Here is an 18,661-nt window from a genome sequence, read left to right on the forward strand (position 1 = left end):
ATAATTGAAAATAATTGATAATTGAAAAATGTTAAAATAATTGATGATTTAAAGCAAAAGTTCCACTCATCTCACACGCTAGTAATGCTTAAAATTCTCCAAGCCAGGCTTCAGCAATACGTGAACCGTGAACTTCCAGATGTTCAAGCTGGTTTTAGAAAAAGCAGAGGAGCCAGAGATCAAATTGCCAACATTCACTGGATCATCGAAAAAGCAAGAGAGTTCCAGAAAAACATCTATTTCTGCTTCATTGACTATGCCAAAGCCTTTGACTGTGTGGATCACAATACACTGTGGAAAATTCTTTTAAAGAGATGGGAATACCAGACCACCTGACCTGCCTCTTGAGAAATCTGTATGTAGGTCAGGAAGCAACAGTTAGAACTGGATATGGAACAACAGACTGGTTCCAAATAGGAACAGGAGTACATCAAGGCTGTATATTATCACCCTACTTATTTAACTTATATGCAGAATACATCATGTAAAATGCTGGGCTGGATGAAGCACAAGCTGGAATCAAGATTGTTGGGAGAAATATCAATAACCTCAGATATGCAGATGACACCACCCTTATGGCAGAAAGTGAAGAAGAACTAAAGAGCCTCTTGATGAAAGTGAAAGAGGAGAGTGAAAAAGGTGGCTTAAAGCTCAACATTCAGAAAACTAAGATCATGGCATCTGGTCCCATCACTTCATGGCAAATAGATGGGGAAACAGTGTCAGACTTTATTTTTCTCGGCTCCAAAATCACTGCAGATGGTGATTGCAGCCAGGAAATTAAAAGACACTTACTCCTTGGAAGGAAAGTTAGACCAACCTAGATAGCATATTAAAAAGCAGAGACATTACTTTGCCAACAAAGGTCCATCTAGTCAAGGCTATGATTTTTCCAGTGGTCATGTATGGATGTGAGAGTTGGAGTATAAAGAAAGCTGAGCGCCAAAGAATTGATGCTTTTGAACTGTGGTGTTGGAGAAGACTCTTGAGAATCCCTTGGACTGCAAGGAGATCCAACCAGTCCATACTAAAGGCAGTCAGTCCTTCGTGTTCATTGGAAGGACTGATGTTGAAGCTGAAACTCCAATACTTCAGCCACTTGATGCGAAGAGATGACTCATTTGAAAAGACCCTGATGTTGGGAAAGATTGAAGGCAGGAGGAGAAGAGGACGACAGAGGATGAGATGGTTGGATGGCATCACTGATTCAATGGACATGGGTTTGGGTGGACTCCAGGAGTTGGTGACAGGGTGGCCTGCCGTGCTGCGATTCATGGGGTCGCAAAGAGTCAGATACGACTGAGCGACTGAACTGAACTGAAAAGCAAAAGTAAAAATGATGTAGTGTGGGGTTTAAAGCACATATTAAAAGTAAATTGTACGGCTGTAATAGTAAAAAAGACCAGGCAGGGAAGAAAAATGAAAGCATACTGTTACAAGTTTCTTATACTGTAGTGTACTTGAAATGATATAATATTATTTAAAGGTTGATTATGATAGCCTAAAGGCATATCATATAAACTCTAAAACAACCACTAAAAAAAAAAAAGCATAAGAGATAAAATAGAATAATAAAAATTACTAAACCCAAAAGAAGACAAAGAAGAAAAAAAGGGACCAAGAACTACTACGACAAGTAAAAAAAGCAAATAGAAAGTTGGTAGACTTAAACCCAACCACATCAATAATCAATTAAATGTAAAATTCACCCAAACACATTTGTAAGGAATAGCCAAGAATTTTTCAAAATACAGACCCAGTGAGAAGATCCAGCTGCAAAATACACAATAGAGGTCCTGTTATTGATAATACTGATGCAAGGATTGGCTTTTTTTTTTTTGTAAAAGATCAAATAAATATTTTAGGCTTTGTGGGCCATATGGTCTGTGTTGTAATTACTCAACTCTTCCATTGTAATGTGAAAGCAGCCATAGAAAATATGTAAAAAAATGAGCATGGCTGTGTTCCAATAAAACTTTATTTACAAAACAGACAGCAGGCTGGATTTAGCCCACAGACTGTAGTTTGCCAATCCCTAATTTAGAACAGAGAGGCTAGATTTAGAACAGAGAGGCTACAAGTGGGCCAATCTGTAAAAAGGAACTTAGTGTATAAAATAGGTGGCGATTCAAATCATAGGATACCAAAGGATACTCAGTAGTTAGTGAAAGAAAAATTTGCTATTTCTTTTGAATCATTCACAAAAACAATTAAGAGGTAAGTATTAAAAGTGAAAGTGTTAGTCACTCGGTCGTGTCCAACTCTTTGGGATCCCAAGGACTGTAGGCCACCAGGCTGCTCTGTCCATGGAATTCTCCAGACAAGAATACTGGAGTGGGTTGCCATTTCCTTCTCTAGCATTTGAAAATAACTATAAAAGTAGAGAGTGGAGAAAAAAATCTATTTATTCACTTGGGGTGGGAGAGGCATTCCTAAAGTTAACACAACAGTCACAAGTCACAAAAAAAAAGTTGATAAATTTGAATACAAGAAAAAATATTCTAAAAAAGAAATATTTTTAGACTTTCCTGTATACCACCTAAAGGTAGGAAAGACAAAGGAGAAAATATCTGCAGCTTTTTAAAAACAAACAAATAATTGGCATTTATAGTATAAAAAGCTTCTATAAATCAATAAGAAATTGCAACAGTAGAAATATGGAGGAAATATTATTGGGAAATTCATAGAAGGAGAAATTTTTAAAAAACAGCTAATATTATAAATACATGAAAAGTTGTTCAACCTTACTAATAACAAAGTAACCCAACATTAATTAGTATACTTTTAGTCTTTTTTTGGCTATTGGCAAATCAGCTGACCAAATTGGCAAAAATTAAAACAATTTATAATATCCAATATTTGTAAGACTGTGAAGAAATAGATCCTTGCATAATTTTTTACAGGAGTATAAACTAGCATTATAGGACAATGTTGAATAAAGTTAACTTACAACGCAGCCACTTATTTCTAGATATTTATCCTATAGAAATAAAACATTTTAAAATAAGACTTAACAGTTTTGATTTGAAAAGAGAAACACATAATGTGATATGAATGTCAATAAATATTGGCACAATTTTATTTTAACATAGTTTATAATAATAAATAGATGCACAGACATTAAAAGATCTTTAGCATATGTTAAGTACGAAAACAAAGGCACAATGCAGCACATTAGTGTAGCATGAAAAGGGCAAGGTATGTAATTATATGTACATGTTTAAATTAACTAAGCACATGAAAAATGACCTTGAAGAACATCTAACAAACTAAACTATGGGGAACTCTGAAGATGAGAGTGATTAAAGACAAGGTAGGAACGGGGACTTAGCTTTTTTTGTTTAAGTCCATACTCTTAGAAAACAAACAGAGATACTGCAGAGATTTTTTTCTGGAAAAAAACAATGTATTGCTAGTATTCTCAGAGAGGGAGAAAATATTACACTCAGAAAATTGGAAAAAACTATGAGACTAGACATAGAATTGTAAGAGCTCTTTGAAATATGATAGCCAAAATAAATGTTCCCATGACGGGAGCTGGAACATAAAGTAAATCTCTCAGAAAGCAGAATAAAAACATCCAATCATAGATGTTAACATACCTGCATCCATATGAATAGATAGCTTATGTACATATGTGAAGAAAAATTAAAAGAAAAATTTTCAGAACCAAAACATATGCATTTCCAAACTGGAAAAAAAAATGCAAGGAATGCCCATAAAATAAGTAATAAAGACCAATCCAGGACATACCATAAAATTTTAAATACTAGGGATAAAGAAAAGATCTTAAAAGTATTCATATATTCCCTCCCTCACCCTTGTTTGACTTTATTGGGGTGGGGGGAGTTTTAGGTTAACAACAAAATTGAGGGGAAAGTACAGAGATTTCCCATATACCCTCTGCCCCCACACATTATAGATTTTTTTTTTTTAGGAAAAAAGGAGGGCAAGAAGGAGGAAGAAAGGGAGGGAAGAAGGGAGAGAGAGAAAGAGGGGGATGGGAGAAGGAGAGAACAAGAGAAGGGAGAAAAAGACTGAGAGAAAAAGAAAATCGTCATATGTAAAGAATCCAGATACATAATGAAATTAGTGTTTTCGACAGTAACACAGGAAACTGGAAGCCAGTGAACAATGCTTTAAAAACTGAGGGAGGACTTCCCTGCTTGTCCAGTGGCTAAAATTCTGCACTTCCAATTCAGGAGGCCTGGGTTCGATCCCCAGAGAAGGCAATGGCACCCCACTCCAGTACTCTTACCTGGAAAATCCCGTAGACGGAGGAGCCTGGTAGGCTGCAGTCCATGGGGTCGCACAGAGTCGGACACGACTGAAGCGACTTAGCAGCACCAGCAGCAGCATACGTATACCTATGGCTGATTCATGTTAAGGTTTGACAGAAAAGAACAAAATTCTGTAAAGCAATTATCCTTCAATAAAAAAATAAGTTAAAAAAAATTTCATTCTCAATAGCACAAAAAAGCAATCTAGGAAAAAATTTAACCAAAAAAGTGCAATACTTGGACACTGAAAATCGTAAAACATTGTTGAATAAAATTTTGAGAGGTTTAAATAAATGGAAAGATACCCTGCTTTCATAGATTGAAAGATTTAATATCACTATGATGGCAATACTCTCTAAACTGATCTGTAGATTCAAAGCAATAACTTATCAAAACATACCAGCTTTTTTTTTTTACAAAGGTTAACCAGCTGATCCTAAAATTCTTATGATAACACAAAAAAATCAAGAGCCAAAACAATCTTGAAAAAAGGACAAAGCTGCTGCAAAGCTACTATAATCAGGACAGTGGTACTGGCATAAGGGCTATCTAGATCAATGAAATAGAATTGAGAGTCTAGAAATAGACCCAAACATCTGTGGCCAATTGATTTTTAAGAACGATAACAGACAATTCAATGGGAAAACAATAGTCTTTTTAGTAAATGGTGCTGGAACAAATGAATATCCATATGCCAGATGATGAATTTGAATGTTTACCTCACAACATACATGAAAATTAACTCAAAATGGATTACAGATCTAAATTTAAGAGCTAAAATTATAGAATTCTTAGAAAACAAAGGAATAAATCTTTGGGACCTTGAACTGAGCAATGATTTCTTAGATACAACCCTGAAAGCACAAGAAACAGAAGAAAAAATCTGACAAATTGGACTTCATCAAAATTAAAAACTTCTGCATTTCAAAAATAAGTCCATTCTGATATTTCTAGTTCAAATTTCATATTACAGAGTTTCTACTTACTTGGTTTTATAATTGTGCATCTTTTCTCTTACTGCAAATCTTGCTCTCTAACATTGTTATAATTACATATATTTTATGTTATTATGAATAGTGGTAAAATAACAATACCAAATTATTAATAATAAGATAACTGAATGCAATTTAAGATTCCTTTGATGCTCTTCTCTTCCTAGGATATAGTGCACTGATGATATATACAGTCAAAATACAAGGATTTAGAGATACTAAAAATAATTCTTCGTGTGATCATGGCCCAAACATAATATAGTTAGGTTCATTTGTTTTCAGTTTTAAGGGTTGTTTTTTTTCTTTTTGATCTCATTTTGTTTCATAATTATATTAAACGTTTAAATGGTTCCAAACTATAAACCACAAGCATTCAGATAAGTCCTAACTTTCATTCCTGTACCCTCTCTACCCAGCTGGTTCCCTTCATTCCATTAGCAATAACTTTTATTAGTTTTTGGTTTATCTTTCCATTATTTTTTGAAAATGTAAATAAATACACAAATATGTTCACAACCTCATTCCTTCCATAGAAAGTAGCATACTGTGTACACTCTGTCCTCATCTTGCTCTTTCACATAATATATCCTAGAGATAACTCCAGGCAATATTAGCGATCTTCCTCAAACCCTTTTATAATTACATAGTAGTAATTCTGGAGAAGGCAATGGCAATCCACTCCAGTACTCTTGCCTGGAAAATCCTATGGACAGAGGAGCCTGGTAGGCTGCGGTCCATGGGGTCGCTGGGAGTCGGGTACAACTGAGTGACTTCACTTTCACTTTTCCCTTTCATGCATTGGAGAAGGAAATGGCAACCCACTCCAGTGTTCTTGCCTGGAGAATCCCAGGGACGGTGGAGCCTGGGGGGCTGCCGTCTATGGGGTCGCACAGAGTCGGACACGACTGAAGCAATGCAGCAGCAGCAGCAGTAGTAATTCACTAGGCAGCTATACCATAATTTATTCAACCAATCCCTCTCTAATGAGCATTTGGATTGTTTTTAGTCTTGCCATTACAAATACTGTTGAAATAAATAGCCTCGCTCCTGCTTTATTTTGTACTTTTGCTAGTGAATTTTGAGGATAGAATCACAAAAGTAGGATTGCTGGTCAAAGGCTAAATCACACATCATTTTGCTAGATACTGCTAACTTCCCCATAAGGTTGTAACATTTCTGACAACCTTTTATCTATTTTCCCTTTTCACCCTTGTCCACCTACAACTCTCTCTCCATTGTATCTTATAAAATCTTGTAAGATACAAATTGGGTCATATAACTCTTCTGCTTAAAACTTCAGTGGCTCCCCATTGCATTTAGAATAAAATCCAATCTCTTTACAGTACCAATAAAAACTTAGATGATGTGGATACTTCCTGTCTGTATCAGTTAGAATTAGGTCTGGACTATGAGCAAGAGAACCAAAGAAACAACAGCTTAAATAAGACAGAAATTTACATCTCTGATACATAAGTCTGAAGGAAGACCAAACAAGGCTGGTGCTGGAGTTCAGCTTCAAGAAACCCTCAGAGGGACTTCCCTGGTGGTTCAGAGGTCAAGAATCTGCCTTCCAATACCAGGGATGCAGGTTCCCCGGTTAGGGACCTAAGATCCCACATGCAGCAGGGCAACTGTACCCACACATGACAGCTAGAGATGCCTGTTCTCTGCAACGAGGAACCCACGACCAGCAATGAACGACCAGCAAAGAAAAAAAGAACAAGAAGTCCTCAACGCACAAACCCCTTCCAGGCCACACTCTGCCATCCCTAGGACCTGACCCCAGTGACCTAAAAAAGCAGCCAGAGAACCAGTCATTATGTGCATTCCAAACAGCAGAGCTGGAAGAAGAATTACAAAGGACAAGGGGTCCGTGCCTGCTGTTTATTAAGAACATTCTTTGAAGATCTATAGACACTTGCATTTTTATGCCATGGGTCAGAACTTAGTCATATGACTATATCTACCTATAAGAAAAACTAGAAAATGTTATCTTTATCCCGGGTGGCCACATGCCCAGTCAAAATCTGGAAGATAAAACACCATGGTAGAAGCCTCTGCTGCACAGTCTCTTTAGTTTCATCTCATACATACTACTCCACCCTTACTTGCCATGCTCCAGCCACTCAGACTTCCTTTGTTTTGTTCAAAGAAGCCAGGCTCTCACCTGTCTCAAGGCCTTGGGTCTTGCAGTTTCACCTGCCTAGCACACACTTCCTCAGATCTTCCTACAGCTGGTTCCCCCTCATTATTCAGGACTCAGTTCAAATGTCACCTCCTCAGAGAGAACAGGATATTGAGAGGGGCTTTATAGTTCTGTGAGGAATATGGGAAAATTTGTTGCTCTACATACAGAACAACTGAACAGACAAAAAAAGAAAATTAACTCCAAGAAAGACAATTAAAGAAAAACGTATCATAATATTTTATAATTGGCCCAACAACACTTGCATAAGCATAAAATAAACATTGCATAATATTGATTTAACAACAAATATGATGTCACTATGACAGAGTGAATGTAAAAACACTTTCTCCTCATCTTCCATGATAGGAAGTTGACAGAGAATATTCCTGATTGGAAAAGCAGTATACACATACATATTATAAGGATGTTATTTAGAACTATGAAGGTAAACACTTTTCTTCTTAAACCACCTTAAGAATTGAAAGTGTTAATTTAGCATTTAGGGAGGGAAAGAAAAGTTGTTTTTTTTTTATTAGAAGCTTTAAATAGTACATTCGACTGTCAAATTATGTAAATGTATATTACTTAAAATTTTTTTAAATTCTTTTAAAGAAGATAAAACGAATTTCAGTCACCAGTGTAGAACCCTGGATTCCTAGAGACCCTAAAGAGTACAGGACTCTTCATTTTGAGGACTGGGTTGTAAATTTGAAGATAGTAATGGGTGCCGAGCCCAGGAGGCGGAATAGGAGAGGGAGAGCCAGGCTGTTGTTCTGTGGACGTGGGCTTTTCCTGACAACGCTCGCAGGCTATTCTGGGGCTCGAGGGAGTCACATGGGAATTGTTTGCAGTGAAGGCACCAGAAGGCGGGGTGGATCTCCCTTCCTCCCACACTCAGGCTGGCAAGTGTGGGGCCGATGCCCAGTGAAAGTGATCTGGCCCCCGTCTCCTTGGTGAGGACAGCCAGCAGATGGGTGTCTGGTAACTAAACGCCTTCATTGAACAGGCCTGAGTCAATTACTCCACCTGGCCTGGTGCTGACTCAGGTTTCAGCCCCTGGGGGTTAAAGACCCAGAGTGGGGCGGAGGGAGACTGAACCTGAGGGAACTGGGAGACATGGAGGATGTCAGGATGGAAGCTAACTAGGGGACTGTTGATCAGTCTGTCCCCTAATTCAAGGGTTCACAAACCTGAGCGACTTTCAGAAAGACTCACGAAAGCCTTGTGGAAGGATTCATGCATTTCCAGGCCTCCCACCACACCTGATCAGAACCTTCAGGGTTAGAGCCCAGGATGCGGATGCACACATTCAGCCCCCTCACCACCCGTGGGAGCTCCGGTGCAAGCTCGTTCCAGACCAGTCCTGCCCATGAGGCCAAGGCTGCTGCTGCTGCTAAGTCGTATCAGTCGTGTCCGACTCTGTGCGAACCCATAGACGGCAGCCCACCAGACTCCCCCGTCCCTGGGATTCTCCAGGCAAGAACACGAGAGTGGGTTGCCATTTCCTTCTCTAATGCGTGAAAGTGAAAAGTGAAAGTGAAGTCGCTCAGTCGTGTCCGACTCTTGGCGACCCCATGGGCTGCAGCCTACCAGGCTCCTCCGTCCGTGGGATTTTCCAGGCAAGAGTACTGGTGTGGGTCGCCAGTGCCTTCTCCAGAGGCCAAGGCAGTCCTCACTGTATTTGAGCTGTTCCTCTCCTTTCTTCCTTACAAGCAGTTCAGATGCGAAAGGAAATCTCTGAAACGCAGGAGGGAGTGTCAGCTTTTTGAAGGGGTTTGACAGTATCTGTCAGGTATGAATTTGTGCTGTAGGAGAAGCAGCTGCTTCCTGGGATGTGCAGGAGCAAAGCTCTCCTTTAGACTGTTGCCAGCTTTATTCCCATCATTCATCTTCAGTGAGAACCTCTGAAAGGCGACTGAGAGGTTCAGAAACAAATATTTCTTTCCCTGTGACGGCCCCCAAGGTCTGAGAAGTGTGTGCAGGGGGCCATCAGGGGCTGTGTTTCTGCTCTGCACCAGGAGGAGGCACCAAAGATGATGACACGTAAATGGATCAAATTCAGTTCCAGATGTGAGCTCTGCCTTTGGAACCGTCTCTTCTCACCCAGATCTCACAGTCCGGGATGATATGAGGAGAACGCTGAGAGTCAAGAGCCACAAATGGGTAGGGCATGGTGGGGATTTTTTTTTCAGAGCCCCCACATGCTGTATTCAGGCTCTTAAAGGTTTTACCATTGGGTCCTAGTGTTTGTGGCCATAAAGCCCTCCCCATTAAAGCCATCCTAATCCACAGTCTGAGGAAGGCTGTCTTCTCTCTCCTTGATATTCTTTGGAACTCTGCATTCAAATGGGAATATCTTTCCTTTTCTCCTTTGCTTTTCACTTCTCTTTTTTTCACAGCTATTTGTAAGGCCTCCTCAGACAGCCACTTTGCTTTTTTGCATTTCTTTTCATGGGGATGGTCTTGATCCCTGTCTCCTGTACAATGTCACGAACCTCCGTCCATAGTACATCAGGCACTCTGTCTATCAGATCTAGTCCCTTAAATCTATTTCTCACTTCCACTGTATAATCATAAGGGATTTGATTTATGTCATACCTGAATGGTCTAGTGGTTTTCCCTCTTTCTTCAATTTAAGTCTGAATGTGGCAATAAGGAGTGCACTCATCTCACACACTAGTAAAATAATGCTCAAAATTCTCCAAGCCAGGCTTCAGCAATACATAAACCATGAATTTCCAGATGTTCAAGCTGGTTTTAGAAAAGGCAGAGGAATCAGAGATCAAATTGCCAACATCCGATGGATCATTGAAAAAGCAAGAGAATTACAGAAAAACATCTATTTCTGCTTTATTGACTATGCCAAAGCCTTTGATTGTGTGGATCACAATAAACTGTGGAAAATTCTGAAAGAGATGGGAATACCAGACCACCTGACCTGCCTCTTGAGAAACCTGTATGCAGGTCAGGAAGCAACAGTTAGAACTGGGCATGGAACAACAGACTGGTTCCAAATAGGAAAAGGAGTACATCAAGACTGTATATTGTCACCCTGCTTATTTAACTTATATGCAGAGTACATCATGAGAAACGCTGGGCTGGATGAAGCACAAGCTGGAATCAAGATTGCCGGGAGAAATATCAATAACCTCAGATATGCAGATGACACCAGCCTTATGGCAGAAAGTGAAGAGGAACTAAAAAGCCTCTTGAGGAAAGTGAAAGAGGAGAGTGAAAAAGGTGGCTTAAAGCTCAACATTCAGAAAACTAAGATCATGGCATCTGGTCCCATCACTTCATGGGAAATGGATGGGGAAACAGTGGAAACAGTGTCAGACTTTATTTTTTTGGGCTCCAAAATCTCTGCAGATGGTGATTGCAGCCAGGAAATTAAAAGATGCTTGCTTCTTGGAAGGAAAGTTATGACCAACCTAGACAGCATATTAAAAAGCAGAGACATTACTTTGCCAACAAAGGTCCTTCTAGTCAAGGCTATGGTTTTTCCAGTAGTCAAGTATGGATGTGAGAGTTGGACTGTGAAGAAAGCTGAGCACAGAAGAACTGATGCTTTTGAACTGTGGTGTTGGAGAAGACTCTTGAGAGTCCCTTGGACTGCAAAGAGATCCAACCAGTCCATCCTAAAGGAAATCAGTCCTGGCTGTTCATTGGAAGGACTGATGTTAAAGCTGAAACTCCAATACTTTGGCCACCTCATGCAAAGAGTTGACAGTTCCCAGCATCATGCTGGGAAAGATTGGGGGCAGGAGGAGAAGGAGATGACAGAGGATGAGATGGCTTGATGGCATCACTGACTCTATGGACATGAGTTTGGGTAAACTCCAAGAGTTAGTGATGGACAGGGAGGCCTGGCGTGCTGCGATTCATGGGTTCGCAAAGAGTCAGATATGACTGAGTGACTGAACTGAACTGAATCCACAATCTCAAATATATATCTTGTGATGAAGAAGATAAATAGTAAATGTAGAAATAGAGGGCCAGCTGAACTTTATCTTTAAAAATTTCACCTGGTTTTAAACTTCCTGAGGGTGGAAACCATGTCTTTCTTGCTCACAACTGCATCCTGAGGGACCAGCATCACCCTGGCATAGAAAAAGGTGCTCAATAAATGCTGAGCTTAGCAAAGAATGAAAAGTCTGCAGCCATGGGCCAAGGTGCCAGACAGGCTTTGTAGAAACCACATGAAAGTCCTCTCCACCCAGAAAGCTCTTCCTCTGGTTTTTCTCTTTGTATCAATCTCAGTTCCATGTTGTTGTTGTTCAGTTGCTCAATTGTGTCTGGCTCTTTGCGAGTCTGTGGACTGCAGCATGCCAGGCTTCTCTGTCCTTCACCATCTCCCAGAGCTTGCTCATACTCATGTCTGTTGAGTTGATGATGCCATCCAACCATCTCATCCTCTGTCACCCCCTTCTCCTTCTGCCTTCAATCTTTCCCAGCATCAGGGTCTTTTCCAATGAGTAGGCTCTTTGCATCAGGTGGCCAAAGTATTGGAGCTTCAGCTTCAGGATCAGTCCATCAGTGAACATTCAGGTTGATTTCCTTTAGGGTGATGCCTCCTCAGAAATGGCCCCTGAACACCCTATCTGAAATCAGCCTCTCTGTTACATCTCTACCACATGACCCTAATTGGTTCTCTTATAACAAATGTCACTATCTCTAACTCAGATTCCATAATTCATTTTTTATTCTTATTTGACTACCTGCCTTCTACACCAGCATATCAGCACTGCTCAACCCTCTACCCTCAGCACCAGGAACAGGTTCTTGGCCCAGCAAGCAGGCACTCCGTGAGCTCAAGTTGAATAACAATGCAGCATTAGATTATGAGAACAAGAGAGATACTTTTCTCCATTTTATTGATTCTGGATCTGTGCTGCATCTTACAGCCTACATGTGTATGTGTTGTTGCCTTTCACTCCTATCCTCCCTGAAAAGCTGTGAGTGCATCAGGGTGCTCATGTTGTAGACTGTGTCTTAGCACCAGTGAAGGACAACAAGCATTGTCCTGAGCTCTCTAGCTTGGCTGCCTCTAAATCCAGGATGCTTTTGCTGAGCACTGAGGAGGAGGGAGTCACATCAAAGGGGATAAAATAAGGAAGCCAGAGCCCAGAAATAGTCAGAAGGAATGAGGGACACACAGGGCATCTGGAGAGGGCATGGCAGGCTGGCAGCGGTCCTCCTCTGGCGCTGGGCAGTACCAGTTGTCCTTCTTCTCCTGCCCCCTTCCTTCCTCCTTGGGTGCTTGTTAATGTGCCAGGAGTAGCTGCATCACTGCTGGTGTGCCAGAGCCCAACATGTGTGATGGCTACAGCCCCGGGGTTGCAGGGGACATGGGCCTGGTCCTCTGCCTCCTGGAGTCCTGGACATGATATGGGGGCAAAGGCTCCACGTAAGGACAGTTTGGATCAGAACAACAGCTTCAAGCATTCTGCCAAAGTGTGGTCCTGCACTGCTTGCGTCAGAACTAGAGTTGGCCCATTGCAGATTCTCAGGGCCAACCCTCCACCCCAGAATCAGCTCCAAGAATCTGCTTTTTCATAAGCTCCCCCCACCTGCACCCTCCCACTACCCCGCTGCATGATTCTTCAGGTGAGTGGTTCTCAAACTTAACAAATGAACATGAGGGAATATGATCCACCTGGGACCTATCCCAACTCCAGGCAGCTCCTCTTACAAATGGAAAAGGAATCCCACAGGCCACTGCTGATGCACTGGGTTGGGGCTGGGTGAGCTCTAGGGCAGGCAGGGCAGGGGACCAAACGGAGCTTGGCTCCCGGGCGTCCGCAGCCTGTTCCTGGCTCTAGGCTGACCCCTGGTGGTCAGAGCGAGTGGTTTGGTAGGAGGGACCCAGAGTATTTGCAGCAGGGGTAAGTGATAATAAACTCCACCTGTGCGTGCAAAGGCTCTATTGCCAAGACTGGGATGGTTTGAGGAGGGGGTGATTCGCAGGTTATAGATTTTCCAAATTCTTTGTTTGCCCCCACTGACTCATCTTGTCAGTGTTCCTCCCCAAGTACCTCTGGGTATCATTTTAGCTGCATTTCTGCATCTCATTGGAAGGGGCAGAGGGAGAGAGAAAAGGACAAAAAGTTGGGTGTTTTCACAACACAGTCTCTTTTTTAAGGTTGGGGGTGTGGCCAAGGTTAAAAAAAAAAAAAAAACTGGCAACCAGACACAGGTGTGCCTCGTTAGCCCAGGTCCCACTTTGCCTCTCTGACCAGCAACCCTGAACCCACTGAGGATGGAGCAAGACGGCCAAGATGGCTGCACTGCTCCAGCAGACCTTTCTCTGTCCCTAGGGGTCTAGAGTGACTCACTCAGCTTCTGGACACTGAACCTGTCAACTTGCTGAAACTCAATCTTTCCCAGGATGCAAGAGGCCATAAAAACAGGTAATCTAAATAAGTCCCTCCAGTGCTATATTGCCATCTCCTTTTCCTTTTTTAATTCTTGGACATTTATAACCAACAGAAAGAGATCATTTGACTTGAATGATGAATAATAATTTGCTTTTGCACTTCCAGAACTGAAATACAGACCCAAATCAGGGAGTTATGAGTCTTTCATCCAGCGACTGCAAAGCAAGATGAGGTAGTTTAAAAAGGGTAGAAAATGCAGAGAGGAGAAAGCTCGATCCAGAGAGTCAGGAAGGGAAGTGACCTGAAAGGCAGGACCCTGAACTGGTCCAGGGTTGACTATGTGCAGTCCAGTTACTCAGGCATTTAATGCACATGACCAAGAGCCTTCTATGAGGAAGAGACTGAGCTGGATGCTAGGAAGACAGAGAAAAGTAAAACGTCTGGCTCTACCCTCAAGTTATTGCCAGTCTTTCAGGAGACAGTGAAAAGACACATAGGAGAAAACATCAAACTATTTGGACTGTGAATTTATCTGGAGTATTTAGCTCTCTGATTTGCTGTGTGATCATCATCATCACTGTCATTCACCAAGTGCATAAAATTTCATATAATTCTCACCATAATCTTTCCATCATTTATTATTCTCCCCATTTTATAAATGAGGAAACTGAGTCCTTAGATCAGATAACATGACGTAGGTCAAATAGCTGGAAATGGGGGAACTGGCATCAACCTGACCCCAGAGCCCATTGTCACCCACCAGGTGACAATGTCCTCCCAGGCCTCCACCTCTAATCTCATTTCCTGACACTCTCTTGTTTGAGTCCACTTCTCACCTTTCACTTACACTTATCTCTTCCCACTCACCCACGGTAACATCCTTTCCTCCTGTCTCCAGGGATAAGGCACGCAGTCGTCACAGCTCATTCATCACTCCACCCCTTCTTGTCCAGCCCTTAGCACTGTCCACTCACCTCCTTTCTCCTGCACCTTCAGTTCACCACCTCTGCTCGCTTCTTCCCCTCAGCCCACAAACGTGTCAAAGACTCTCCTTTGCTCAACCCACAAACAAAACAGCACAACAAAAGCTTCCTTTATCATATACTTTACCTGGGTCTCCTACATTGCAGGCAGATTCTTTACCATCTCAGCCATCAGGGAAGCCCTATACACCTATTGGAACACCTGTTAAAACAGCTCAAATAAAAAAGTGACAATACCAAATGCTGGTGAGTGTATGGAAAAACTAGATCTCACAAATTTCTTGGGAATGTAAAGTGGTATAGCCTTCTGGAAAATAGCTTGGTGGGTGACACTAGTGGTAAAGTGTCACTTTGCTAGTATGTAGCCTACCAATGCAGAAGACATAAAAAAATCCTTTTACAGGTTCGATCCCTGGGTGAGAAAGATCCCCTGGAGAAGGAAATGGTAACCCACTCCAGTATCTTGCCTGAAGAATCCCATGGACAAAGGATACTGGCAGGCTACAATCCATAGGGTCGCAAAGAGTCATACATGCACATAGAAAACTAAACATATACCTGCCAGATAACACAGCAGTTGCATTCCTAGGCATATATGCCAGAGAAATGTGAACTCATGTCATAAAAGTGTCTACATGATGTTCATTGCAGCTTTATTTCTAATAGCTCCAAACTGGAAACAACCCAAATGTTTTCAGCCAGTAAATGTCTAAACTAAGTGTGGTGATAATCATATAATGGAATCAGTTCAGTTCAGTCACTCAGTCGTGTCCTACTCTTTGTGACCCCATGAATCGCAGCACGCCAGGCCGTTCTGTCCATCACCAACTCCCGGAGTTTACCCAAACTCATGTCCATTGAGTCGGTGATGCCATCTAACCATCTCATCCTCTGTTGTCCCCTTCTCCTCCTGCCTTCAATCTTTCCCAACATCAGGGTCTTTTCAAATGAGACACCTCTTCTCATTAGGTGGCCAAAATATTGGAATTTCAGTTTCAACATCAGTCCTTCCAATGAACACCCAGGACTGATTTCCTTTAGAATGGACTGGTTGGATCTCCTTGCAGTCCAAGCGACTCTCAAAAGTCTTCTCCAACACCACAGTTCAAAAGCATCAGTTCTTCTGTGCTCAGCTTTCTTTATACTCCAACTCTCACATCCAAACATGACCACTGGAAAAACCATAGCCTTGACTAGACAGACCTTTGTTGACAAAGTAACGTTTCTGCTTTTTAATATGTTGTCTAGGTCATAACTTTCCTTCCAAGGAGTAAGCACCTTTTGATTTCATGGCTGCAATCACCATCTGCAGAGATTTTGGAGCCCCCAAAAAATAAAGTCAGCCACTGTTTCCACTATTTCCCCATCTATTTGCCATGAAGTGATGGGACCAGACGCCATGATCTTAGTTTTCTGAATGTTGAGCTTTAAGCCACCTTTTTCACTCTCCTCTTTCACTTTCCTCAAGAGGCTCTTTAGTTCCTCCTCACTTTCTGCCATAAGGGTGGTGTCATCTGCATATCTGAGGTTATTGATATTTCTCCTGGCAATCTTGATTCCAGCTTGTGCTTCGTCCAGCCCAGTGTTTCTCATGATGTACTCTGCATATAAATTAAATAAGCAGGGTGACAATATTACAGGCTTGACGTACTCCTTTTCTTATTTGGAACCAGTCTGTTGTTTCATGTCCAGTTCTAACTGTTACTTCCTGACCTGCATACAGGTTTCTCAAGAGGCAGGTCAGGTGGTCTGGTATTCCCATCTCTTTCAGAATTTTCCACAGTTTATTGTGACCCACACAATCAAAGGCATAGTCAATAAAGCAGAAATAGATGTTTTTCTGTAATTCTCTTGCTTTTTCGATGATCCAGCGGATATTGGCAATTTGATCTCTGGTTCCTCTGTCTTTTCTAAAACCAGCTTGAACATCTGGAAATTCACGGTTCACATATTGCTGAAGCCTGGCTTGGAGAATTTTGAGCATTACTTTACTAGCATGTGAGATGAATGCAATTCTACTCAGTAATAAAGAGAAACAAGCTCTTGATACTTACCATGGTACTGATAGATCTAAAGGGTATTATGCTGACTGAAAAGAGGAAGCCAATTTGGGGATGTTACATTCTATATGGTACCATTTATATAATATTTTCAAAATGACAAAATCATAGGGATGGTGAACAGATGCTTGTCGTCAGGGATTGTAGCAATATGAAGGAGTTCTTTGTGGTGATGAAATAGTTCTGTATTTAACTGTAGTGGTGGTTACACCAATCTATGCAGATGACAAAGTTGTGTAGAACTGTTCATATACACATATGAATGCATGTAAAACTGTTAAATTTTGAACAAGATCTGTTCAGTTCAGTCACTCAGTTGTGTCCAACTCTTTGCAACCCATGGACTGTAGCACGCCAGGCTTCCTTGTCCATCACCAACTCCCGGAGTTTGCTCAAACTCATGTCCATCAAGTCGGTGATGCCATCCAACCATCTCATCCTCTGTTGTCCCCTTCTCCTCCAGCTTTCAATCTTCCCCAGCATCAGGGTCTTTTCCAATGAGTCAGTTATTCACATCAGGTGGCCAAAGGATTGGAGTTTCAGCTTCAGCATCAGTTCTTCCAATGAATATTCAGAATTTATTTCCTTTAGGATGGACTGGTTGGTTCTCCTTGCAGTCCAAGGGACTCTCAAGAGTCTTTTCCAACACCACAGTTCAAAAGCATCAATTATTCTGTGCTCAGCTTTCTCTATAGTCCAACTCTCACATCCATACATTATTGTAGCAATGTCAGTGTCCTGGTTTTGAAAATACATGCTACAGTAATGTAAGATGTTACTATGGGGGGAACCTGGGGACCGATACATGGAACCTCTCTGTACTGTTTTTGCAACTTCCTGTAAATATATAAAATTAAGTTTTTTTTTTAAATACATGTACTTAAAAAAACAAAATGAAAAGCACTCAGTTGAATCCAACTCTTTATGACCCCATGGACTGTACAGTCAGTGGAATTCTCCAGGCCAGAATACTGGAGTGCATAGCCTTTCCCTTCTTCAGGGGATCTTCCCACCCCAAGGATCGAACCCAGTTCTCCTGCATTAACAAAACCCCAAAGCTTCCATTACTCTCTATCCAGTTCAGCCCTGCTGGGTCTCCACCCCATCTCTCTCTCTCTTCTCACCCAGGGCCATCCAGAAGGTAACCTTCCCTCACCATCTCCTCATCCTTATCTTCTACTCACTCTCCAGTCCCCTGCAGTCTGACTTTTGCAAGCCCCCCCATTGCCAGATACTGTGGAGAGTTTGCAATCTTTACCTCGTGAGCCTCTTAAAACTATTGAATCCTTCCTCTTTGGGAGGTCTTTAATCATTTGGTGTTTATGGCAATGCACTTTTCTGTTTCTGCTTCTGCCTGTCTGACCATTATTCCTTCTCTGTCCCCTATATCTAGCAGTGGCCTATTTCAGAGGCTGTTTTTCAATTAATTTCACTCTCCAACACAACACAACTGCCTGTGAGGGTTGCTTGCATTTGGCTGTTCCTCCCTCCCACCCGTCTTTCAATTCTGTCTGAGGAGAATGCCTTTCCTCATCCCAGCGCCACTCCTGCACCCACCTAGACTTAACTACTCCTGCTCAGTCTTTGGAAATCATCTCTCACCCATCCTCTCCACCCCCTCCTGTTTACATTGCAATTAATTGTCTATGTGTCTAAAGTACGGAGAAGGCAATGGCACCCCACTCCAGTACTCTCGCCTGGAAAATCCCACGGACGGAGGAGCCTGGTAGGCTGCAGTCCATGGGGTCGCTAAGAGTCAGACACGACTGAGCGACTTCACT

General features: G+C 41.7%; 1 protein-coding gene and 1 long non-coding RNA gene across 2 annotated transcripts in view; one reads left to right on the forward strand and one right to left on the reverse strand.

The window, feature by feature from the left end:
* The window catches only part of GNG2 (G protein subunit gamma 2), a 212,562-nt gene that overhangs the window by 4,136 nt on the left and 189,765 nt on the right, over nt 1-18,661 (forward strand). The window contains exon 2 of the mRNA XM_081507330.1: nt 13,778-13,870. The gene's annotated coding sequence lies outside the window, so the exon portion shown is untranslated. The remainder of the gene's footprint in view (nt 1-13,777; nt 13,871-18,661) is intronic.
* Nucleotides 1,829-18,661, reverse strand: part of LOC145512814 (uncharacterized) — a 40,700-nt gene continuing 23,867 nt past the window's right edge. Inside the window, exon 4 of the long non-coding RNA XR_014058812.1 lies at nt 1,829-4,373. This is a non-coding gene — a long non-coding RNA (uncharacterized LOC145512814). The remainder of the gene's footprint in view (nt 4,374-18,661) is intronic.

The sequence above is a fragment of the Giraffa tippelskirchi genome, chromosome 7, assembly GCF_054371585.1.
Source record: "Giraffa tippelskirchi isolate mGirTip1 chromosome 7, T2T-mGirTip1v1.2.pri, whole genome shotgun sequence".
Lineage (NCBI taxonomy): Eukaryota > Metazoa > Chordata > Mammalia > Artiodactyla > Giraffidae > Giraffa > Giraffa tippelskirchi.